At 41.3% G+C, this 27,192-nt stretch overlaps 1 long non-coding RNA gene across 1 annotated transcript; it reads left to right on the top strand.

Annotated features, from left to right (window-relative positions):
* The first annotated feature begins 18,618 nt into the window (after positions 1–18,618).
* LOC134292374 (uncharacterized) lies at positions 18,619–25,272 on the top strand. Its single transcript, XR_009999611.1, has 2 exons — positions 18,619–21,229; positions 23,456–25,272. It is a non-coding gene; the product is annotated as an uncharacterized LOC134292374 (long non-coding RNA).
* Positions 25,273–27,192: the final 1,920 nt, after the last annotated feature.

Below are 27,192 nucleotides of genomic sequence, written 5' to 3' on the forward strand. Positions count from 1 at the left end.
AGCAGGCAGATGCCTGGGCCCAAGAGCAGATCCAACAGGGGCTACGATTTCCATTTTCGCTGAAAAACGGACTACTGTGCTACAGAAACCACGTCTACATTCCTCCAGGGCCAGAGAGAGAAAAAGCCCTCAAATTGTGTCATGACAGCAAGCCTGCTGGTCATTTCAGACTATTTAAAACTATGCACTTGATCTTACGGGATTTCTGGTGGCCCAGAATCCGTAAGGACATGGAGAACTATGTCTCCACCTGTCCAACATGCCAACGTTTCAAGACGCGAAGGGAAAAACCTGCAGGACTTTTGCATCCCCTTCCCACACCATCTCGCCCTTGGGAGATAATCTCCGCGGATTTCATCACAGACTTGCCAAATTCTCTCGGATTTACCACGGTCCTAGTAGTGGTGGATTTATTCACCAAAATGGCCCATTTTATCCCCTGTGAGGGGCTTCCTACAGCCAAGGAGACCGCAGACCTATTTCTTCAACATATATTTCGACTACATGGCCTGCCCAAGAGTTTAGTCACAGACCGGGGAACTCAATTCACCTCCCGCTTTTGGAAAGCTCTTCAAAAACTATTGGGCATTGACTCACGTTTATCCTCAGCCCACCATCCCCAAACGGATGGCCAGACTGAGCGCACCAACGCTACTCTAGAACAATATCTCCGTTGCTATGTCAATTACCAACAGGATAATTGGGCGGCCCTTCTACCCCTCTCGGAATTTGCATTTAACAACACTATCCAAAACTCAACCAAGGAAGCCCCGTTCTTCGCAAACTACGGCTTCCACCCCCGCTTCTTCCCTCCCGCCGTAGAGTCTTCAGAAGTTCCTGCACCAGAGAATTGGCTTCAGGAACTCAAGCAAGATCTGCTCCACCAACAACTTGACCAGGCCAAGGAGGACTACAAACGTCACGCTGACAGCCATCGCCGACCTGGTCCCAAGATCAAGGTAGGAGATCGAGTATGGCTATCCACTCGCTACCTGCCCTCTCAACGTCCTTGTCGAAAGTTAGATGCCCGGTTTATAGGTCCCTACCCAGTGGTGGTTCAACTTAACGCCGTGACTTTCAAACTTCAACTTCCGCGTTCCATGTGCATCCATCTGGTGTTCCATCATTCTCTTCTCCTTCCGGCGGATGGTGTCCGTCCGGATGTGAGACGTCCACCTTCGCCCCCTTCTCTAGTGGACAGGGAGGAGGAATTCGAAGTCCAGGACATTTTGGATTCTTGCCTGCATCGCCGCCGCCTTCAATACTTGATTGATTGGGTGGGCTACGGACCTGAAGAACGCTCCTGGGAAGATGCTTCCACAGTGCATGCCCCTGACTTGGTCCGCCGCTTCCACCGGGTTTACCCTTCCAACCCTGCGGATCTTGGGGCGGGGCCCTGGAGGAGAGGGGGCTTGAGGGGGGGATAGTGTGATGCCCCACGGGCCTCTGAGTCCTGACCCTAGCGCCATTATGGATCACGATGATGAAGACATGGGATTTCTGCCATCTCAGCAAGAGACTGTTCCATTCCAGATGCCTTTTGTTGACAATTCTTGCCAAGAGCTCATTAAAACGGACCTTGAACAGGCTATTCTCAGCGCTTCTCCCCCCTTCGCGAGAAGGGAGTTTTTTGAAACTAGTCGCTCAGAAAAAGCGCAAACAAGAAAAAGCGCCAGATTAGCGGCCAGAGTTTTCAGGGAGGAACGCATCTGGATGAAGATGTGTTTCAGTTCTTTTCCCTTGGGAAAAGAAGCACTGGACACCTGTTTGTAGAAAGATTTGAAGTTCTTTAAAAGTTCCCCGCACGGGCTAGCCCGCGCGGAGTCAACAAGTCAGCTCAAGGATTAACTTCGGTTCCAGCCAAGTGTAGACTGTGTTTTGAGTCCGCTAACTCCAGTTTCATCGTGCCTTGCCTTGTCGTGTTCTTGACCCGTCTCACCGTGTTCCCAGCCTTGTATCTTGTGCCAAGTATCCAGTCTTGTCTTCAGTTTCCTGCCTTGGACTTACTTTGAACTCTAGTAAAATCTTGGACGTTTCCCCACTCAAACTGCTTGGAAGTTGAGTGTGTTTCAGTTTTGGATTATAACTTTGAACTCTAATATTATATACTGGACAATATATTTCTGGACTATATTTGACCTTCCCTGAAAGGTCTATTGATGAACTTTATTTTCTATCTGTTTTTATCCTATTTACTCATTTCTTTAATAAAGATATTAGACTGTTATTGGCCTCCGTGTGTTGGTTCTAGTGCTCTGTGGCCAGGGCGTGACAGAGCCCTAGGGGAGTGGCGGCATATAAGTTTAAATAATAAATAAATAAATAAATAAAATAAAAATATACATGTCTCTTCAGAAGAGACACTAAGAGCCATACGGCAGGTTGAGTCATAAGGGTAATTTGTTGCCTTCTCCAAAGCCACTTTTTCAGCATTAATTTTTCAATTCGTATTTGCAATTCACAGGCACATACACACCACACACGCACAGAGGCTTTCTTGTTAAGGTAATTATTTTTCAAGGTCTCCACTCTTCCTGATGTGGTAACATCATATTTAATCAGTGAGGATGTGACCTTCTTCAACAAATTCACATTTAGCTTTTGAAAGTCCCTGTTGCTTAATCACACAAATCCACAGCTGTTCTCGGGCGCCAAAGTCTAGAAGAGAGGCAGCAAGGCCTCAATCCTTTCCTTTGCTGTCAAGTCAGGTTTTTAGTTGCCATCTGGGAAGGTGTTACTGGGGGAAAATGTGCTTATTTTTCCCAAAAAAATGTGTATGTGTTTACTCAGAGCAATAATTAAGAAGCAGCAAAGGGAGTACTTTTATGGCTGTGCTTCCCCCATTTTTGATCCTGCACAGTCCTTGAATTAGTGACACATAATGTCTAGATAACTGTGTAAAACAGGAATAAATAATTGATAAGGTATGAGGCACAAAATGGAACAAAAGGTCTTCCAGGAATACACATGAAACACCCACAAAAAATATTTGCGCCTTGTGTTTGAGTATGGCATGTATTTTATTAAGAGGCCCAGCAGTGACTGAGTCCTGATTTGACTCTTGCATCTGTTTACTTTTGGCTCTTGCTGCTTCTCATATTTTGCTCACCTTGCCCGCCAACCCACCTAATACACTTCCAGGATGAGGATAATAATAATGCTAGCTGTAGTGTTAGGATAACAGGATAGGATAGGAAGTTTCAGGGCGATCTACTAATTCCAGGCAGCCCTTTGTCTTCCTATGAGGAAAGTCCCAATTTCAAGGAGTTTCACCTTGCTCCTGAGGAGGGTCCACACCAAAGGAGACTTTCTTTGAAGACCTTTTCCTAATGGTCTCCAACTACTTGGTGACACTTCTCAGAACTGGGAAGGGGTCCAACTTCTTCATCAATTCTGGAACTGGATCATCTTTAACCTAAGATGCAGGCTCCTATACCCAGGCCCGTTTCTTCCTTGAAGCCCCTGAGGCGCACTCGAAGCGGCGGCGGAACATGGAAGTATTTTGTAATATCGCGAGATTTTGTGAGTTCTCACGAAATATTGCAAGATTTCTGTGAGATCTCGCTGAAATCTCATGAGGTCTCGCGGAAATCTCATGAGATCTCGTGAGAATACAAAATACTTGCTTATTCCGCAGCAAGCAACTCATTGGTCGCTGCCGCTGGTAAGTTTGGCGTGGGGGGGTGCAGTTTTGGGTGGGGGGGGCGCGGCCCTAGGTTGGCTTACATCCTGAAAAATACCCCCAAAGACTAAAGGAACAGTCGGCTCTTTGCTATTCCCAGGCACAGTGAACTTGAACACATTCACACTAGAAGTACAAAACATATACTGGGTCTGACATTAGGTAGAGTGAGGTAACTGAAACCCTTTCTCCTGAGCCCACCGATTTTCCTCTGTATTATGGGAAACAAATGTACATGGCATGTTACACAACTTGTTCCACATTCCTAAACCAGTCTCTTCCTATTTCAGGTACATATGAATCAGCATATGGCCCTGAACAAAGAAATATAGAAATAATACCGCCCCACCTCCCGCCCCTCTATATCCAGTGCTGGTCAAGCTTCATTTGGAGCACTGTGTGCAGTTATGAGTTTCTTGTTTTAAGAAAGATATAGATGAGTTGACACCAGTTCAGAGAAAGGCAGCAAGGATGCTAAGAGTTATGAAGAAAACATACGAGGAACAGCTGAGCTTGTTCAACTTGGTGAAGAGAAGACTGGGAGTGACATAATCACACTCTTTAAATAACTCAAGAGCTGCCACAAAAAAGGAAGTTGCAAACTGCTGGTTCAGAAGATAGAATGAGATCGAATGGTTTTAAACTACAGGAGCGTACATTTTGTTTGAGCATTAGAAGGAACATCATGACAATGAGAACTGTTTGGCAATGGAACCAATTGCCTAGAGAAGTCTATTGCTGTAACTTCAATATTATATGCACAGGGCCAACATAGAGAAGATTTTTAAAAGTTCTTTAAAGCAAGCAGCTAGTAAAACTTTTGAGAATGCACTTCTATAATTTTTCATATAAGCATATGAATTTCTGTTTAAATGCTAACATTGTTTTATAAAAAATACTGAACATTCTGCTCATTGTTCAACTAATTAAAACTTACCTGTCAGAGTGACATTATAACACTTTGTGAAAGACCACAAGGAGCCATATTTTTGTCTGGAAAACTAAGTAGGCAAATTTTTAAAACTGAATAAATTCAGCTGAAATCAAAAGTAGGAATGTTGTGGACTTGGATGCAATGTTAAAATAAATTCAAAGAAAATACAGGAAATGGTGGCAGGAAGAACAGTGCCTTCGCTTAGAACACTCACCATTTTTCCTGTCATCTTTCCATCTTCCCTTCCCATTCTGAGTTCTCTTGGCAGTATCAATTCAACATGGTTATCATCACAAAGGAAATGCAGAGAGATTTGTTTAAAGAAACCATGGCTAGAAAGCTGGAAGGATGCAACAGATGTACAGGTTCTCTCTTCCTTCTGCACCCCTCTTCCAGGGAGTAATTCTTCCTTTTCCCTCAGCATAGAAATATTTATTTTGTTGCAGTTCCAAGAATCTGCCAGCTGAAACATTAAGAGAACTTTTCAGAGATCTGCACTTCATTTGTTTTTGGTCTAAGCTAGCTAAATTAACTAGCTAATTGGGATGCAGTGTAATCTTTGTACTGATGTGCCTTCTAACAGAATAGGTGTATGAGTTGTTAACAGCTATTAGTAGCAACCCAACCCATTGAGACAAATGGGTAGCAGAAATACACATTGTAATAGGTAAAAGGTAAAGATTTTCCCCTGACATTAAGTCTAGTCATGTCTGACTCTGGGGGTTGGTGCTCATCTCCATTTCTAAGCCGAAGAGCTGGAGTTGTCTGTAGACATCTCCAAGGTCATGTGGCCGACATGACTGCATGGAGCGCTGTTACCTTCATACCAGAGCGGTACGAATTGATCTACTCACATTTGCATGTTTTCGAACTGCTTGGTTGGCAGAAGCTGGGGCTAACAGCGGGAGCTCACTGCGCTCCCTGGATTCGAACCACCAGCCTTTCGGTCAGCAAGTTCAGCAACTCTGTGGTTTAACCCACTGCGCCAGAACACTCATTATTTCTTGAGGATACTGGTTGTGCAATAGACATCATTGTTTGTTTTTAGATGCTGCTTCCTAGGGCTATTATTCTATTACTATGTCACTGCTGATTCTCATAGCTATATATGTAATTCAATATTAGCGTGCAGAACTGCACTCAGTCCCTATAACAAGTTACACGTTTATTGTAAAACAGTGCTGAATGAATCAAAGGGAGTGATGTCTGACTCATTTACCAACAGGGATGAGATTGGCTGACTAAGATCCTGCACTGTCAGCTGTGGTTATAATGAATGAGCTTCTTCATGATATTTATTTATTTATTTATTTATTTTTTACATTTATATGCCACCCTTCTCACCCCAAAGGGGACTCAGAGCGGCTTACAAATTACATTCACATACAATACATTATATTATTAGCAGAGGCGGTTCAACCACCAGGCCAACTAGGCAGTTGGCTGTGGCGCCATCTTGTTGGGGGCGCCATCGACGCAACTCCTGTCTCCAGCGTCCTGCCTCCGCAAGGTATTGAACTGCTTTTGCTATTGATTTGTTGTAAAACATGATGTTGTAGTGCTTAATTTGTAAAATCTTAATGTAATTTGATGATTAATAGGCATTTCCTTAATCCCTCCTTATTATCAAACATTTTCGCTTATCCAACACTTTTATTTTTCAGTGATTGGTTTGGGGGGGGGGGGCACCAAAATTCTGTTCGCCTACACTTGAAAAATACCTAGGGCCGGCTCTGATTATTAGCATAGTACAATACTAGCATTAAATTACTATATTGTACTATATCATTACATTATAATATGATTAGTAATATTACATTTAATATATAATGAATATATATATATATATATATATATATATATATATATATGGGAAATGGTGTCCTTCCCTGCCACTAAACAAAGAAAGTACAAGCCCCAGAACCTAGAAATTTGGCAACACAGTCCACCATTCTTGCCCCTAGTTTCCGACAACAAAACGAAAAGAAAAATAAAGTCCTAATTAGAGGGAGAGGAATAATTGTTTTTATCCAATTGCTGCCAGTTAGAAGGCTAAGCTCCGCCCACTTGGTCTCCTAGCAACCCACTCAGCCCAGGGGACAGGCAGAGTTAGGCCTCACTTAGGCCTCTTCCACAGATTATCTAATTTGCACTGGATTATATGGCAGTGTAGACTCAAGGCCCTTCCACACAGCTATATAACCCATTTAGAACCCTATATTATCTGCTTTGAACTGGATTATCTTGACTCCACACTACCATATAATCCACTTCAGTGTGCATTTTATACAGCTGTGTAGAAAGGGCCTCATATAACCCAGTTCTAAGGAGATAATATAAGATTATAAATATACAGTAGAGTTTCACTTATCCAAAATAAACAGGCTGGCAGAACGTTTGATAAGTGAATATGTTGGATAATAAGGGATTCAGGAAAAGCAGATTAAACATCAAATTGGGTAATCCTTATACAAATTAAGCACCAAAATATCATGTTATACAACAAATTTGACAGAAAAAGTAGTTCAATGCACAGTAATACTATGTACTAATTACTGTATTTACAAATTAGCACCAAAACATTACAATAAATGTAAAACACTGACTAAAAAAAACTACTAAAAGGCAGACTGCGTTGGATAATCCAGAACATTGGATAAGCAAATGTTGGATAACTGAGATTCTTCTGTAATATGACATAATTACTGTGGTGTAATAATCCAGAACAATATAATCTCTAAAACCAGAATAGTAAATAAAGAGCAACACTCTGAAACCAGGGAAATTTGGAATTCCACAAAGGAAACAATCAGGGCCAGCAACACCTCCCAAAAGAGGATTCTTCCAGAAAGGAAGCTGAAAAGGGAGTGAAGCAGTGTGAATTACCAAAGTCATTATTATTACTATTATTATTATTATTATTATTATTATTATTATTATTATTATTATTATGTTGCTGTGAACCATGAAAATGAATACAATCTGGCTCCAAGTATTCAAAAACACTAAAATCAGAATATATAAAAATTACTGTGGTATAATAAAACAAAACAATACAATCTCTAAAATCAGAACACTAAATAAAGAACCACACTCTGAAAACAGGGGAATTCCAGACAGGAAACAATCAGGGCCAGCTAACACCTCCCAACAAAGTATTCCCATCACCAAAGTCTGGCAAATCCTCTGTTTTCTCAGGGCCACAGACTTTTTTTTGGGGGGGGGGGTGGACTGTGTGCGCTCAAAAACTGCATATGGGTACTTCTTCATCTAAACAGACAGTAGAAGCATATAAAATATCGCAAAAAACACCACTCTGAAAACAAGGGAATTCCAGACAGGAAACAATCAGGGCCAACTAACACCTCCCAACAAAAAATTCCCTCAGGGAGGAAACACCCAGGCTTTAAAGCTGCAAGGCTTTACATGCTAATCATTTCCCCTAATTGCAGCATTCATACTTGCCTCCAACAGACAAAAAAAAAGAACAATCAGAAATATTGTATATTCACAAGCTTCAGCAAATAATATCCCCTGATGGCGCAGCGGGTTAAAGCACTAAGCTGCTGAACTTCTGGACCGAAAGATCACAGGTTTGAATTGGGGAGTGGAGAGAGCACCACTGTTAGCCCCAGCTTCTACCAACCCTGACGTTCGAAAACATGCAAATGTGAGTATATCAATAGGTACTGCTCCGGCAGGAAGGTAACGGTGCTCCATGCAGTCATACCACATGACCTTGGAGGAGTCTATGAACAATGCCAGCTCTTCGGCTTAGAAATGGAGATAAGCACCAGCCCCCAGAGTCAGACATGACAATACTTAATGTCAGGGGAAAACCTTTACCCTTTACTTTAACTACCACCAATTCCGCAATACTTTATTTCCCATACCATCATACTTCGCCACAGCAACGCGTGGCCGGGCACAGCTAGTGTGTGTATGTATATGTATGTGTGTGTGTGTGTGTGTGTGTGTGTGTGTGTGTGTGTGTATATATATATATATATATATATATATATATATATATATATATATAATGTCGCCATGTAACATAGCTGCTTCTGTAGAAATGTAACTATTTTGAGGCTAGCAAGAAAGGGGCGGAGCTAACTGGATGAAAAAGGAGGGAATGTTTTAAAAATGAGTTAGTTAGGTTCATGTTTTCAGTGAGGGAAGATAGAGGAAAAACTTCTGTGTGTTCAGTTTAGTTTCTAACCTGTGGGCTAGAGGAAAGAATATATGTGTTTAAGAGTGAGACTACTAATGCTATATTAAAGTATAAAAAGGACTTGTTTAGGTCCTGGTTCCCAGCTGGGTAAAGCTGAGGAAAAGAAATACTGTTGGGACAAAGTTTCAATCAAGTTGTTGATGTTAAAGAATGAAAGATATTATCTACGGTATATTATATACAAGTGAAACTGAAGAAGGAAACCTTTGTAACAAGTTACACTTGACTAAAGAAACCATAAATGAATATTTCTTTGTTTTTAATTAATAAGTGGTGAATTGCTCTACATAGAGTCAGTGAAAGATTTGTCTCACATTCTTCTCCTCAGTGTCACATCATCTAATTCATGCGCACGCACATGCTCAAGTGTTTATAACTGGCAGTGGCTGGGATCCTGAAATAAGGATCGCCCCCTGCCATAGTGGGATTTGAGAGGTCCCATATTAAAAAGATGTGGCAAAGGTGTGAGATCTTGAAAAAGGGATTTCCTCCCCTGCCTGTTTGAAAAGCCTCTCTCGTGCCTTTTTGAAGTGAACCTTGCATTTAATGGATATTGCATATCTTCTACTACCAATTCTGCTCTCAAAAAAATGCTTCTTAACCAAGGAGCAACCCAACCTAAGGGGTTCCAAGACACTGAGGATCAGAACCCTGGGAAATGACAAGGAAAGCACTGCAACTATCATTTCCCAGTGCCCTGATCTACAACACCTTCTCTCCTAAATGATTACCTGAAAGAAAAAAAATATAAGTTTTGGCTTTTTTAAATATTATAAGAGCATTCTGAGTATTTCTTTTCTGTTTCCAACACAAGCTCTTACTCCACTGGATATGTTGCATTCTACTTGCTATAGGTACAACATATTTTTAGTTTGATCATGGCTATAAATATGACTCTCCAAAGTTACAAGATTGTAAGTCCAATTTGATATCTCATAACTACTGAACATTATACCAGCTACTGTTTTAAAATGTTATGGGCTAGAAGTTTTTAAATTCAAAGAAGGAATTCCAATCTACAAGACTGGAAATAGTTTGTTGGAATTCCTGGGCTTTATTAATCTGTGAAGCTCAATGGCCACTTAAGGTAGCCAGACTACCATTGAAGGAAGTCTTTCAGAGCAGATACCCATGTTAGTCTATTGCAACACAGCCACGAAAGAGTCCAGTGGAAAATTAATGGCTAGATCACATATAATAATATTGATGTCAGTCTGATGAAGTGGGTTACAGTTCATAAATATTCATCTATAAGAAATATGATAGGCCACAATTCTATGGGCAGTTATACTGGTATCACTGGTTTGTACTTTGCATCCTTACATAAGGAGGTATCCAATACCTCCTTCCGCAAGCAATTCTCCTTGCAATGTACTGAGCTGGCATATTGGTTATGTTAGACATCCCATGCACAGTCCCCCATGACATGTAATAAATAGCAATTATTCGAGAACCTCAGAACAGAACACCATCAAAATGTCATGATGGCCTTTATAGCTCCAGATCATTCCCATAAAAATGCCAACTTTCCATCAGCATGTCTTTAAGGTATTGCATCAGTCTTCATTATTTTTATTATTTTTTTAAAATTAGAATTGCTTTCCCCCCACACTAACTCAGAGTGGGAGATGCCACCTCATATATGGAATGTGTGATGTCCAACACAAATTCTGAGATGGTGCATTTCATTTGATAGTATACAGTCATCCCTCTACATTCTCAGAAGTCAGAGATGGACAAGGGTCTGGGACAGGCAATGGCAAATCCACAAATAAACAAATTCGTGATTATCAATCCTAAGAATGTGTGGGCTGACTGTAAACAGCACAAATAAAAGTAAAAGGGGAAAAACCCATTTGATCTCTAAATGTACACATACACATCTTCATTGATGATGATATTATGACTTCACAATGACAACAGCTTACATAGCAGAACAATTGAATCTCACTAGATAAAGGTTTCCCCTGACATTAAGTCCAGTCATGTCTGACTCTGGGGGCTGGTGCTCATCTCCATTTCTAAGCCGAAGAGCCGGCATTGTCCATAGACACCTCCAAGGTGATGTGGCTGGCATGACTGCATGGAGCACCGTTACCTTCCCGCCGGAGCGGTACCTATTGATCTACTCACATTGGCATGTTTCCAAACTGCTAGGTTGGCAGAAGCTGGAGCTAACAGCGGCCGCTCATGCCGCTCCCGGGATTTGAACCAGGGAACTTTCAGTCTGCAAGTTCAGCAGCTCAGTGCTTTAACACACTTCGCCACCGGGGCTCCTTTGGATCTCACTATTATGTCAATAAATCAAGGCCATACATCTCACTGAGTTATTTTGACTAGAGAATTTATAAATGCCAATTTTCAATGGTAGTACATCACAGATGTAACTGTGTTACTGTTAAGCTGATTTGATTTCTAGCCCAAATATACGTACATATCCACATCCTAATGTGTAAATATTATTGATAAAAGCATCATTTAGTTGACTACATTACCTGACTACAACAAAATCAGATGAAAGGAATTATCCAAAATCAGCCTAACCTAAGCTTTCATGAAACCAGAGATTCAAAATATCCCACTATTAAAATAAAACTTTTATGAACTTCTTAAAAACAGAAACAGGGGCTTCATGCTATGTTATTGTTTCATACAGATTTTCACTGAAACTCACAGATTTTGAGTGAAACTTTGTATGAATACCATTCTGCAAAATGAACAGTTCCTCATAAACCAGTCACCCATTTAAGTCTTGAGCATCAACAAGAAGACATACATTGCCTCGCTGTCACAGGCAGTACCCGCATCACCCTTCTTCTTCCTGATTGGATATAAACTAATGATCAGCCATCCTAAACTATCTCCCACATACTCCTCATTATTCTTATATACCATGTCAAGCATTTTACAGTGCTAAGAAACAATGCAACTTACCTTACTAGGTAATATGTCATCTCTGTGTTGCTTTACACAAGGGTTTGTGTCTACTTGACAGCTCCTATGGGTGCTATTTTGCTCTTGCAGAAAATCTTGTTCGTGACTCTTTTATATATAAAAAAGTTGTAGATAAGTGTTGAAGTTCTATATTGCAGCTACAGATCTGCAACTGCTCTATATTCAGTAATACCATATACTCATGATTATGAAGGTAAAGGTAAAGGTAAAGGTTTTCCCCTGACGTTAAGTCCAGTCATGTCTGACTGGAGTGTAGTGCTCATCTCCATTACTAAGCCGAAGAGCCGGCGCTGTCCGTAGACACCTCCAAGGTCATGTGGCCAGCATGACTGCATGGAGCGCTGTTACCTTCCCGCTGGAGCGGTACCCATTGATCTACTCACATTGGCATGTTTTCGAACTGCTAGGTTGGCAGGAGCTGGAGCTAACAGCAGCCACTCATGCTGCTCCCGGGGCTTGAACCTGGGACCTTTTGGTCTGCAGCTCAGTGCTTTAATGCACTTTGCCACCGGGGCTCCACCATGATTATGAAACTATTGCATAAATACCTCCTCCCCCAGCCTACTCTCATAGTCAGCAGGCACACAGAGTGATGAAAGTCTGTTCAGCTGGTGATCAAGGCACATGAGGATTACAGGAATGCAATTTGGCCAAAAGCATGCCATTTTGGGGTCCATTGTCAGCTGAGCCCTCATTCTGTTTACCGGCAAAGATTCAGCCCATTGGCTACAATGGGAAACATTAAAGGCTCAATCCTCAGCCATTTTAAAGCCTATCTACATTAAACCTATCTCAGTTTTAGACCCCATTTACAACTGCGGGCTTGCCAAGTTTCAAAACAATTCATCAAAATCTACTAATTTTTTAGAATTATTTTAAGTTTTAACCATAATATTTTTTTAAAAATAAGACAAACCACAATAAAGGGTTCTGGGAATTATAGTCGCCGGTTGTGTCTATTCAGCTAATCAGAGCATGGACACAACCAGGCTTTTTATTGGCTGGGAAACAGAGAGAGAGAGAGAAACTTCAACTCCCATCATGATCCGAGAGGAACTTTTCAATGTCTACCCTATGCATGTGCTGCTGGGAAGGCGAGTTCCCAGGGCCCTCTTTGGAGGACAAGGGAATTTTCCATGAAAAATGGACGGAGGACAGGAGAGAGAAAAGACGTGGCAGATCCCTGCCTCAGATATATTGCAAGACTTAACTCCCTTTCCAGAACCAATAAAATCTGGCTCCCTTTTTACTGGGATTTTCATCTCCCTCCTCCCTGTTCTGTTTTCAGAGATGATATAAAACAGCCCACTGAAAACTATAAATCATTTTCCTTCAAACTGATTTTGGCCCAGGCCTAATGATGATGTTTCAAGATCCCTCCTGCCAATCAGGAGCAAGACTCCTATCGCAAGAGGGACTGGAAATATCATCCTGTTGCTAACTGCCAGTTGAAAAGACCTACATCATTCAATGTGGCTGCTGTCTATTAATGTAGGTTAAGGTTTTCTTGTGTGTAGAAACATCTTTGTGTGGTGTTCCGTCTCTAAAGAACTGGTGCAATAGATAGATATGGAATGATCTGCAATGACCATAGAACAGCCCGGATTATGCTTGTAGATTACGTGATTAATTGTAAATGCATTGTTTTAAATGTTTTTAATTGTTTTAATGTATTTTATAATTCTATTTTAAATTTTGATTTTAAATGAACTTATTTTAAGGCATTGAATACTTGCCTATGTGTAAAGCCGCCTTGAGTCCCCTCTGGAGTTGAGAAAGGTGGGGTAGAAATGTCATAAATAAATAAATAATGAAATAATGAAATAATGAAATGAAGAATTTATTTACCCCCATTACACAGGATCACCTTCTCTCGCCTCAACCATCCACTTGCAGGAGACCCAAGGCACTGTTCTTTAAGACAGACACCACTTTTGGGATACTTGACTTTCCCCCTCAATCCTATTATTCTAGTGGAAACCCAAGGTACAATTCTTAAGAATACCCATTCCTCCATGAAACAATTCAACATGGGCAAATCTAACAGATCCCATCCCATGTGTTTTTAATGGGAGAAACCATTTCCAGGCCCATCAGGAGCTCCGAAGACAATTTCTCCCCTGCTTCTCTTCCCCCAGTTTCTTCACACGTTTGACACTGATGAATGACAGCTGGAAGTCTGTCTATGATGGACACCGTGGTGCTTCGTCTATGAACGGTTTTAGAAATGAGTGGAAAGGGGGGGGGGGCACTTGCATGTGATAACGTCCTTAGTTACACATTCATAACATAATAGGCAACATAGACTTTTTAGCAGTTTTTTCTGCTCTTTTTTATTAGCTGCATGCATATATTACATGATTCACGCCTTTCCAAAAGCATATTTATCTTTGCTATTTTTATGGTGAAGACATGGCATCTGTTGGTCCGCAATCTAGAATGTCTTCCCATTCTAGCTCAAAACTCCCAACAATTTTTCTTCTCAAAATGCACTTTCCTGACTTTTCTCTCTCTCACTATTACTCTCTTGAATTTCATCAGACTTTTGCCACATGCTCTCAATTATGTTCACCCCATCTCCAAATTAAAATTGGCTATTATAAATTTTGGAAATCACTAATAATAGGGAGTATTGTTTGTTCCCAGAGCATTTTTGGGAAGATAGAGAAACCACTTGCATCTAGAACAGATGGTTGTGGGTAGCAATTTTGTACTTAGAAGAAGGTGACCTGTGAACCCTGCAAATATCCTTGGTCATGGTGACTGAAGATTTTGTGGTGCAAAAAGTAACTTTTCCCAGCTCTGCTTTCAGTACATTTAGAACATCTGTCTGCCTTCACATTCACGTGCAATAATTACTTCCATATTTCCAGATCACTGGAAGAATCCTATTCTGAGTTGCTGTTACGGTTGAGTACACATTAAGAACCTGAAGGCAAGAATAATTCTAAAGATATTTTAATTATCTGCAATAGAAGCTTTACAAAACAAGAAAATTAGGAGTCATCGGTACAATTTTCCAAACACTAAATGTCTTGAAGTACGCAAAAGCATAGCTAATGTAGCCAGGCTATTAACTCCTACCTCCAGTGATCCAACAGATAAACTATACGATTAGTGCCTGTTAGCATTTGTAGTCGCAGATTTAAAAGGTTTTGTAACAACATTTGTAACAACAACGGTTGTACCACTCCAGGTCAGGAAAGGCATACAGAAAACAGTGACTTAATACAGACAATTCTGAAGTGAATTACAGGAAGCAAACAAGGGCTAGCATCCTGTTGGAGTGGTTTCCCTTGTGTAAATGGTTGTACTTTCTATATGCTTGCATAAGGAAGTACCCAATTTATGAATGTTGAAAGTTGCAGCCCAACGTTGTCTTGAAAGCCACACTTTATCCACCTCTGGTCATATATATCCAGAATATAAAATTATAGCAGTTTGAGATCACTTTTGGAGCTATGTCTTTGTCATAGGGATTTCTGTGATTTCTAGCTTAGTAAGATGCTTTTCTCTAAAATATAGCAGTAGAGCTTTCTAACAGAGAATTGAGAGTAACCTTTAGCAAAATACAAATCCCAAGACTCCATAAGATGGAGTCATAGCTCTTGAATTGGTACCAAAATACTACAATTGTACAATCTGGACATCTGCACAAAGGCACTTTATTCTACATCTTCTGAAGTATAGCCTAAAACCAATCTCTTTCACACTACAATTAAAGGATTTTCATACCATTTTAACTGCCTTGGTTGTGTCCTACAAAACTTGGACTTTGTTCTGGAGCTTTCTCATAGAGAATTCTTAAAACCTCATCAGATCCACAGGATTCCATGGCAATTAAAGTGGCATCAAAATGTCATAACTGTGTCATGTGAAGGAGACTGATTCTTCAACTCTAGAATCTCAATCTGATGGTTTCAAAGGAAAAACCTTGTACGGCTGAGATTTTTTTTTCAAATGTTTGTTTCTCCCATCTCATGTTATGTAACACCAAGCCTGAAGTTAATTTAATGATATTTTAGTGATCCAATCACTCTTTTGTAAAAAATATATATGTTGACTATATTCCCAGAAAATGATTTTTTATGCAACTAGTCCACAGGCATAGCTAATTTGTTGTATGGAACTGAGTATCAAAATGAAGAAGATATTTATTTGGCAGCTTCCATTGGCCATGCTGACATGGGGATTCTGATAGTTGTCAACCTCAAAAAAATGAAACATTTCAAGCTGAATATTACTTTTATCAAGGATAATCCAAAATAACAATTTTTATCTTTTCTGGACAGCAGTGTGTATTTTCTTTCATAATTGTCATAGATCAGCTCTAGAATGTTCTACAAGTATGAGCTGTCAAACAATTGAAAGCTGGCTGTTGTTTGCGGACTCACACCTAAAAGCTGAAACGACTTCAGAGCAGGGTTTTTAATAATAATATGTCAACATCTGCCTCTCCCTGGATGGTGATTTGATTTGGACCCTGACCTTGTAGTTTTGGTACTTACTGGGTAATATTAGTGAGGCAGCTGATCTGACATCCTAGATATTACAGTTATTTCTCAACAACAAGTTTTTCAATAAAAACAACTTCAAAAGAACAGTGGCGCAAACTTGTCTTGAAGGAGGCTCTGGCTAGATATGAAAGCATCCAAGCTTGGTTTAATTACATTTGGCATGCCATCAAACCAGTGGTTTGCTATGACTTTGTGGATTTAAATGATTTTCAGCTAATTTAACATCTTCTTGCCATCACATAATACTGACAGCTCTGAAAAGTGAGACTAAAGGATCAAAACAACAGCCTCCCCTCAAACTTTCCATACTGTTCAATGCTCCTTTAATAGGAACCTTCTTTACAAAGAGCTATCCTAAACATCATGTTAGATTCAGTGGTAAATAGAACTACTGTTAAGTCAATTTAGTTGGTGATTCTGTACACCAGATATAGGCAAGGTGTATTGACTATAGGTTTCTTAAACATTTTCCTCTCGTGGCCCCACTTTGATGGAGAAATTTTTGCATGGGTATGTAGGTGGTATATAAAATAGAGATACAAATCAAGCATTTACTGATAACTCTGTGAATTACAATTTTTGTTCCTGGGTTATAAATGTCATTTCCTAATTGGTTCTATCGTAAAAACATGGAAAAGGTTTATTAAACTGTAAAATTTTTGTTTTTGCAGGACATCCTGCACCAGATTTTGCTATAGTTTTTTGATGAATATCTGATAGAGTCTCAACCAATTCAACATAGTTTTGTGGCAGCCTCAAAAATGAAGTTTCTGGAGTATAACTACTTTCAAAGTAAGTATCACACAATTAAACAGGAAATAACATTTTAAATCAGGGACAGAAAATATTTCAAATTTTGTTACATAGTGAAATACATCTCAAAGAAATTTATTTTTGAACAGTTCTTTGGGAGACTTATAATTTTATAATTTATTAAAGATTAAATTAATTAAATCTTGGCTAATGCAGGATGTAGAACAAATTTTTCAAGCCATAATGAAACACACCATGACCCCTATATATAGTTGCAGTGAGAATCTTAAATTGAAAATTGAAACTTTTGGCCTCCACTTTGCTGGGTTTGCCTGGTTAAGAAAAGATGGTGCAGGTTCCCAACCACAAAGAGCCCTTTGCTCTGCGATTGGCCAGTTCCATGGACTGGTCAACACATGGCCAGAGGGTGCTTTTTGTGTGATATCTCCTTATTTAGGCAACAGGAAACTGTGCAAACTGAGCAGAGCCCATGCCTTTTGACTATATATATCGAAGACAAAAAGGTGTAAATTTCTCATTGGCCAGACAGGCCACGAGCTGATGCTAGCTGATAGAAGTACGGTGAACTACAAAACCATTATTCTAAGGGATGCCATTTGTTTGTAAGATAACTATATGCCCTGAATAAGCCCTACTCTTGCTCCAAGAAACATCTGATCGTTTTGCCTACCCTTGAAGCTTCTGAAGTTGTTCATACTGAGGGTGACCCAAAATGAGGTTAGGATCCCAGGTTTAAGAAACTTTGGACTATACAGGATTCACATGAGCATTTTAATGGGGCATTGCTATCTTTTGCAATTGCATCAAAGAAACTGCAAAACCTCCTATAGCCTCCAAGGACATGGGAACAATAATGCTGTGTTGTAGATGTTTCCCAAGTTCTTTTATTCTCCTGTGGAATTTATAATGACTTTCCTGTGCCTGAAACTACTCAGAAATCTTCAATATCCACTGCAGTTTGGTTCCAATACCCCTTGTGGAGACCAAAATTCATTGATGCTCAGGTCCCACTATTTACAATGGCATAATACAAAGGTTATATAAAATGACAAACTACTGAATCAAGTGACAGAGAGAGCCTGTGGATTTGTGAAATAGTCTACACATCAACTTAGTGCTCGACATACAACAAAGTTTTGGAATCTTTACAAATCATGGTTGGCTGAATGCATGCATGCAAAAGCTGTGGACACAGAGGGCTGTTTACAACTCAGAAATGGAATTCAATCCTCAAATGGGGGAAAAACATCTCCTCAGTCTTGCTTATGAGGAGGGAATGGGACATCCCTCGAGTTGTTGCTGAGTCCCCTGATGGGTGAGAAGGGCGGGGTAGAAGTGATGTAATAAATAAATAAATAAACTACTGTTTCCTAGTCAGCATAATCTATGGTGAGCAATACTGGAATTAGCAGTCCAAAATCAGATGAATTGATACAGTAATTCCTGGCCCTGCCTTAGTTCATGGCATTAAACATTTCCTGTAAATGTGGTAAGCCAGTCCTGCTGCTTTGGAGAGCTACTCTGCTCCTGCTAAGAGTGGCCTTAGACCACGCAGTGTGATGATGGCACCACTTAAAGTACAATTTGCCTCAGTTAACAATAATTCCTATCGGCTCAAATATAAAGATCTCCATTCTGTTCATGAAAAGGCAAACAAAGCAAATGTATGTTAAATGTTACCAAGTATTTTTGTTTGGCTGGAAGGTCATTTTGCCAAGCATCAAACCAAACCAAGCACACAGAAATGTAGTCAATGCCTTCTCATTTAAGAAATAGTCTTGCCGTTACAAGTATGCTTAGCAGTTCAAAGAAGTACAGCAGTCTTTGGTGATGTGTATTTCAGAAAAGAATTGAACTACTGATCCCATCTATAGAACTCACCAAAAAAAATTACAGAACCAAAAATCTTGTAATCATGTACAAACAGCTCTTCACATATATTTCAACAAAGTTGTATAGAATCAGATAATACCTCTCTCAATAAAAATGGTAGCAGAATGCAAAATTGAGCTTGTCTGCAGCATGCCTTGTTCTGCACTACAGTTAGGCTTCATTCTCTCCTACATATAATAAACTTCCCCCCACCCGCGCAGCTGGGGGAGGGAAGTGGATTTGCCCCCTCCCAACGAAGGAGAGACTTCTGGAAGGGGGAAGCACTTTTGGAGCTTCGACATGAGAGGATCCAAAAGTGGGAGCTCCTGTCCCTTGGTGCTGAGGTCCAGGAGAGAGAGCGTCGAGGGAGAATTCCCCTTTTTTCATCTGTTTGTACTACAGCTTCGAGGTCTGTATGGGGCTGGTGAGAGGCTGAGGCAGGGGAGCCAGGGTTAGCCTTGGCTGCCTCTGGGCTTCTCACTCGACAGCAACTAATTTATCTTTTAAAGTTTAAGTTCTTCATTCCCCCTTCTTTCTTGAAGGCTTGGGGCGGAGGTGGGTGCGCGCAGAGTCCGCGCGCCTCATCTCCGTTCCTCCTTTCCTTCTTTATGTTGTCCCGGGGATTGTCCTGGCTGATTGGGCGATCTAGCCGGGGCTTTAGTTTTTTAGGATTATGGGATGACTGGTCTTTATTTTCACTGGTTTTATTTAAGGGTGGTTTGAGTGAATGAGTTTAAACTGGTTTGATTGTTACGGTCTATGGTTCGTTATGTATTGGAAGATATGAATTTAGTGGTCGCCATTTTGAGGTTTGATTTCGTCGAGGTGTTGCCGGGCAGATTTAGGAGTGGTTGTGATGCAATTTTGCCATTTTAAAGGGTAACACTTGGGAGAGGTGTTGCTAGGCAGATTTGGATAGCGGTTGTAGTTTAGCGTTTCTGGCTTGTTGCTGGGCAGATCTGGATGGCAGTTAGGGACTGGTGTTGCATTTGAATTTCGCGCCCCTTTTTGCTGTCTTTTTCCCCGCGCTTTTATGCAGGCAGCCATATTGGTCGCCATTTTGTTTAAGGGCATGGCAGCCATTTTAATTCCTGGCTCCAGCAGCTGGATTAGGCTCGGCGGCCATCTTTATTAAGGGATTATATATCAAATGGACGGGCGGCCATTTTAGTTGTGGGAATGCTAGTTATACTTAGCGGTGGCCATTTTTAACTCGTCGGCCATCTTTGTTAAGGGCATTGAAGCCATTTAGGGAGTGGCTTGTCCACCATTTTGTTTTAAGCCATTACTTGGTTTGTGTGACGGCGGCAATGTTTAGTTTGGGCAAACGGCCATTTTGTCTGCACGGTGGCCATTTTTATTTGGGGCAATGGGTAGTTTAGTTAGGGATTGCAATCAAATGCATTTGTAAGTTATAAATTCATTGATAGCATTAATTCATTGGGGTTATGCCTAGCTATATTAATTACTGCAGCAATAAATTTGGATTGATTGATGGATGAATTGATTATAAGATGATATCCATTTTAAATATGTTTATATGTACATATATTTTGGATAATATTTATAATTATATGTATTTTTATAAATGGATGATTTGTGCTTCAATTAATTTGGTAATACTTTAATGAATTAATTATTCTATTTATATGCATTGATATATTTATTGATTTATATTATATATTGGTAATTATAATCAAATTGATGTGTGGTTGGTCTTGTGACTCTGGTGGGGTCCGTGGACAACTCTGGTTCTTTGGCTTTGAAATGGTTAGAAATTGGCTCAGCCTCTCCCAACCACCCCCCCCCTACTGTTTCCTTCATTGAATCTATAATCTTGGAACATTATTTGGTCTTACTGGTTTTCTTATTTTACAGTATGCCACCAAAGAAGTACATAGGGGGGCCGAAGGGCGAGGGCCCTGCGAAGAAAGTTTCTGCAAAGCGCCCTGCTCCACCAAGTATTCCGGCAGACGAGGAAGAAGATTCAGCACGGTTGTTGAAAGTGCTGGTTGCCCGCATTGAGTCGCTGGAAAGAGAGAAAGCAGCGGCTGCTGCTTCTGAAGCGCAGAAGTCTTGTGGGGGCAGTAACACTGTGCTAATAAAGTCCTTATTTTCCCATATTTCTGCCTTAGAAAGGGAAAGGCGAACCGGGGTGCCTGTCACTGATGAGAGCTTGGTTACATCAACGCCGGTGGCCGCAGAAGCTGTTCCATCTACTCCGGCGGCAGCAGTGGAGACGAGAAGTGTTGCAACAGTTTTAGGTAAAGGGGATGCACACACTTTCCCCTGGGGAGTGGCGGATCCTCAAGATCTGAGCACAACCCAAGCACCTGCTGAGCCTGTTTTGTCAACCAGTGGCACGCAATTAGTTATCATGGCTCCGGTGGTTGAAGCACCAAGTTTGGTGGTATCCTCTTTGGATTCAACACCTACTATTGAGAACTCATTGTGTTTTTGGGGCACGGCTGATTGGCCTTTGCCTGCCCCTGATAGCCTTAGTGCTATGGCTTTGGGCTCTCATTTGGCCCAAAAGACAATTAATAAAATTTTGAAAAATGAATATATCGATATTTTTACCCTCTATTTCAGGGAACTTGATAAAAAAGAAAATGATGATTTGGGCAATGAAAAAAAAGAAATTATGAAAAAACGCAAAGTGGACCAGAACTGGGGCAACTGGTTTTCTTGTTTTTTTTAATCTATGGAAGGGTTTTAGTGAAGGCTTACCCTTCCAGAGCCCATTCTTTGTTTCAGTACATGAACATTATCAATTCAGCCTATGTAAATTTTACAGGGAGCACTTGGCTCTTGTATGACAAGCGCTTTAGACTTTGTGCGGCTCACTCTCCAACTTTGCATTGGGATCTGGTTGATTATCAACTTTGGTTGGAAGTTTCAACTCCGGCACGTCCTATTAAGGGTGCGAAGGCTGACAGTGGGCACACGATTCAAAATTACAGAGCTGGGCTTTTCTTTTGCCAGCCTCAATATTCATAGCATCAGCAACCCCAGCAACGCTTGCTGTGCTGGGAATATTCTTCTCAGGGAGTTTGCTCTTGGAAGGGATGCAAATTACAGCAAGTTTGTGCCATTTGCTCTGGGCAGCATTCTGCCAAAATTGCAGTAAAGAAAAACCTGGCAAGGGTGGGGAAAAGGGTAACCACGATCCAAAGAGGGGTTTCGGCTGAGGTGGGTTTTCCAAAGGGGCCCAGCCCAATTAATCTAGTTCAGTTGGAATTGTGGTTATCTCATTATCCCAATTTGGGCGCAGCTAGTTATCTGTGCACTGGGTTTTTTGAGGGTTAGGATTCCTGCAATGGGACATAGAGCCCCTTTCCGAGCACCGAACCTGAAGTCTGTTATTGGCATGGAGGATGTTGTCCTGGAAAAAATCAATAAAGAAGTCGCTGAGGGTAGGGTTCTTGGCCCATTTAATTCACCCCCTACTTCGAGATTAAGGGTTTCGCCTCTAGGGATTTTTCCAAAGAAGGCACCTGGGGAATTTCGACTCATTCACCATCTTTCCTATCACAGGGGAGGGTCAGTGAATGACGCGATCCCTGATTATTTTTGTACGGTCCGTTATACTTCTTTTGATTCTGCAGTTAAGAAGGTCAGGGCGAGGGGGCCTGCAGCCGAGTTGGCAAAGTGTGACATCAAGTCCGCTTTCCGACTTCTCCCTGTGCACCCCCTGGATTTTGAACAGTTGGGTTTTCAGTTCAACGGGTTGTACTATGTGGATAGGGCTCTTCCCATGGGCTGTTCGGTTTCTTGTGCTGCTTTTGAATCTTTTAGCACCTTTTTGGTGGGCCCTTAAATCAAAATCGGGTTTATCGGGGGTTGTGCATTACTTGGATAATTTTTATTTTGGAAAGTCAGGATCTGGAGAATGCGAATTTCTTTTGCATTCTTTTCAGGAATTGGCTAATCAGTTAGGGGTTCCCTTAGCTCCTGAAAAAACAGAGGGCCCGGCTACTAAATTGACCTTTTTGGGGATCGAGCTTGATACAGTTCAGCAAGCTTCTAGCCTACCCAGGAAGAAGGTAGTAAATTTAATAGACAGGATTCAAGCATTCGTTACCCGTAACAAGGCCACATTACGTGAGTTCCAGGAAACTATTGGGCATTTAAATTCAAATATTTGTTGGTACAGGCGGCAGTTTTCACAACCCCTTTTTTAGAGCCCTTCGGGTTATTGACTTAGTAAGCAGCTTTGAAGGACGATTAATTTCGTGAAGCATCTTAATTTTAGAGCTGTTGCTTCGCTGATAATAGACCAATTTTGGCCTTGGCGTTCAAGGGGTAAGAATTTTGGGGATTACGATCCAGAAATTTTGTACGTATTTCTTTAGAAGCGGAGCCGCTTACACTCTGTTGCAATGAATTTTTCAGTGGGTAAAGTTAAGCCTTGAGGAAATAGAAGGTTGGAGCCTATCGGGCATACGTAAGTTATGTGCTATGTTAGTTACACTGATTTGTCTTTGCAGAACCTGTTCTGTTGGCAAATAGACGTCGCGTCCTGATTCGTGGGCACAGCTACGTACACTGAGCTGAGCGACAGGCGTACAGGGGTCCCTACGGCCAACTTCACAGCCTCGCTTCCATGGCATTTGTGGAGAGGAGGGGAGGAAGAGGCCTTTTTGTGCTGTTAATGATTTGGGTCTGCCAATGGGCAGGGGCCTGTTTTATACAAGTTTATGAATGGCATGCACAAGGTAAAGGAATGTGTTCCCTCTTACACGCTTGTCATGGCCATGTTTTTACAGATTCGATTGGCAGGCACAAGCTAAAGGAGTGTGTTCCCTCTAACACGCTTGTCATGGCCCTATTGGTACAGGTTCGATTGGCATGCACAAGGTAAAGGAGTGTGTTCCCTCTAGCACGCTTGTCATGGCCATGTTTGTGCAATTTTTGAATGACATGCACAAGTTTTGAGAGGTTTGGCCTCGAACTGGCTTAGCATGGTCAGCAATCATTTCTAGTACAATCAGGCCCTTCGAAAAGTTTTAAAGAATGGCATAGGTTATTGTATCCCTCATGACAACATTAAGTTCAATGATTCGAATTTGTATCGGGCTGATGGGATCCATCTATCCGAACTGGGCAACCAAATTTTCTTAGCTGACCTGCAGAAAGGAATTAGGGAAATTCTTGCGAATTTGGTGGGGGTCAGGAGCTAAATAGACATTTGCTCCTGAACTGTGGCGGAATGCTTAGGGGAATCTCTTATTTTGGTGTGCACCACAAGGCACCTCTGTTTTGGTGTTGGCCAGAGGTGTGAATCCTCGCTTAGGGTTTGTACAGCCCCGGCGAGGGTGAACGATTATGGTCTTGGAATGGGAGACTTTGACCTCATTTGTTTCGGAGGCAAAACTCTCCAAAACATTCCCCTTTAGGTCATCCAGGTTTAGATAGACTGGGGACCTGGTGTTTCACCCTAAATTCAGTCTTAATGGATGGTCGGGTATGACCACTGATATTGGCTTATGCCTTACCAAATTCTTAGATGGCTAAGGATTTTTGGCCCTAGTTCCAAATTAAAGTTAAATAGGTAACTATCAATAAAGTTGCCCAGTTTTAAACCCAAGTTGACTTGTCTTCTCTCGTTATTTTGGAGGGTTGGAGGGCAATAAACTTCCCCCCACCCGCGCAGCTGGGGGAGGGAAGTGGATTTGCCCCCTCCCAATGAAGGAGAGACTTCTGGAAGGGGGCGGAGCTTCTAGGAAGCTGCCTGCCTCTTGGTTCACTCACTTTTGGAGCTTCGACCCACCCGCCCGCCGCTAACAGTATAGCAGTAGTGTGGTCGCTTAGATGGGCCGGGTAGGAATTTTTTCCCTCCCATGTTCTGGCAGGGTTTTTCGCCTACCCTATACTGTGTGGAGTGGTAAATTGGGAGGTGTGGTCATTTAATTAGGTGGTCAGCGGAATGCTTAGGGGAATCTCTTGTTTTGGTGTGCACCACAAGGCAACTCTGTTTTGGTGTTGGCCAGAGGCGTGAATCCTCGCTTAGGGTTTGTACAGCCCCGGCGAGTGTGAACGATTATGGCCTTGGAATGGGAGACTTTGACCTCATTTGTTTCGGAGGCAAAACTCTCCAAAACATTCCCCTTTAGGTCATCCAGGTTTAGATAGACTGGGGACCTGGTGTTTCGCCCTAAATTCAGTCTTAATGGATGGTCGGGTATGACTACTGATATTGGCTTATGCCTTACCAAATTCTTAGATGGCTAAGGATTTTTGGCCCTAGTTCCAAATTAAAGTTAAATAGGTAACTATCAATAAAGTTGCCCAGTTTTAAACCCAAGTTGACTTGTCTTGTCTCATTATTTCGGAGGGTTGGAGGGCAAATACATTTTATAAACTGCAAAACCAAACATATTTTATATACTGCAAAACCATAACCAGGTTTGTCATATTCTGAAAGATAGCTATCTCCAGCGCCATCGAGTCTTCTCTATTCCTTGCTTTTCTCAAAGAAGAGTGGTAAGATTAAGTTTTATCCCATATAAATCTAAAAATATGCTCCACTTCGATGTGAGGAGGAGAGAATCACTGCCTTCCCTGTGAGCTTGGCCATCATCTGATTTTAATGAAAGAGAGAGATTAAAGATGAATGCTGAAGATTAACTATAATAAGCTGCTTTCTTTGGAGTGATCTAATATAATTCTGAATGAATTAGGAAGCAGATTATTGACCTGTCTGCTTCTGCACTCACAAGTCACAATCTTATTATAGTTGTTCCATCAAATAAAAGAAGAATTTGTTAAGACAATTTATTCTGTCTCCCTTTCTGTCTATACATTTCAGTATTCTGGCCGCAATAGTCAACTCGTAATGGTTTGTGTGGCCACAGGAAAGTGAAATGCACAGCTTGTATAATGAAAAATATTTGCTCACAATGTATTCTCTGCTTCAAATGCTATAATTTTGCTTAAAGTCTTCTAGAACAGTGGTTCCCAACCTATAGGCCATGGCCCAGAAGTGGACCATGAGCACGAAAATCTGGCCCGCGAACTTTCCTCTTTAGTTATTGATTTTATTTATTTTATTTCTGTTCCTTTCCACAGACCACATCAGCTCTAGATAATTAAATATGGTTTTCTGTGCACGAGCAGATGGCAACTACTGGATGGCATATGTTCTGTACCAGAAATTAGAGCTGATGTGGTCTATCAAATGCAATTTTCTGAATCAGCACCCCAAATAACCAAACTGAATCTAAAGTTGACCAAAAACTGATCCACAGCCCTTTTGGTACTTATGTTGGAGAGTGGTCCCCAGTCAAGTGATCCCTGGTCAAAGTGGGCCCTGGTCAAAGTGAGCCCTGGTCAAAAAAAGGTTGGGAACTACTGTTCTAGAGAGAGGGGTGCCATCAGGGTTGCCGGATAGAAAAATGGCAAAGGCAACACAACAGTTGTGTTGAAAAGGGAATGTCAGCAGGTGTTGCTTATCCTGCAACCACACAACAAGCAACCTCTGCTAATATCCCCCTCTTCTACAAACCCATTACAGCTACAAGAGCTATCTCCAGGTTATGTTCTGACAATCCTAGGAAACATGGAAATCACCCAAACATTTTGCCTTGTGAAGTAAAGAACAAGATGCCCTCCCACCTAATCCCATATAAAGAAGCTTTATAGTGGCAGGTGAGCAATGTTTCAACACTTGTGGAGCTATATTTGCTGGTTTTCATAAATGGTTCAAGAGTTCCTGGTCCAGAAACATCTTAAGCTTAGTTTGGTCTAAGCGGGTTTTGCTATTAGTGAAACAACCATATTTTGAGCATCTTCAAATCTATCTCTGGTTCTTTCATGGGCTCAACTGGATTTGCATCATCCACAGTATCAGAGCAAAAGGCTAGTTCAGAAATGTGTAGTCTACACCTGTTCCGTCCCCCAGGACGATGGTTTGCCTTACTTATTGGTCGTTTGTTTGTTTTCCCTCCTTTGCATTTTGTTTCAGCCTCTGGCTGCAAAAGCCCAGGAAAGGTGGCTTGAAGTCTGCAAGAGCTGGCTGCAGTTTTCTTTGCAATGATTGGTCAAAGAGTACAACATCTTAGGACCGCCCTTTTTACCAGGGTCTAGTCTCCATTTTAGAGTTTCATTCTGGCTATAGTCTTCCAACGTGCTGGAGCTGTGCAAGGCTAACTGGGACAAATCATCCTCAAAACCAGGCCAATCTAAGCCTATCCAAATTAGATAAGTATTGAATTATACTGATCTG

This window comes from Anolis carolinensis, chromosome 6 (assembly GCF_035594765.1).
Source record: "Anolis carolinensis isolate JA03-04 chromosome 6, rAnoCar3.1.pri, whole genome shotgun sequence".
Classification (NCBI taxonomy): domain Eukaryota; kingdom Metazoa; phylum Chordata; class Lepidosauria; order Squamata; family Dactyloidae; genus Anolis; species Anolis carolinensis.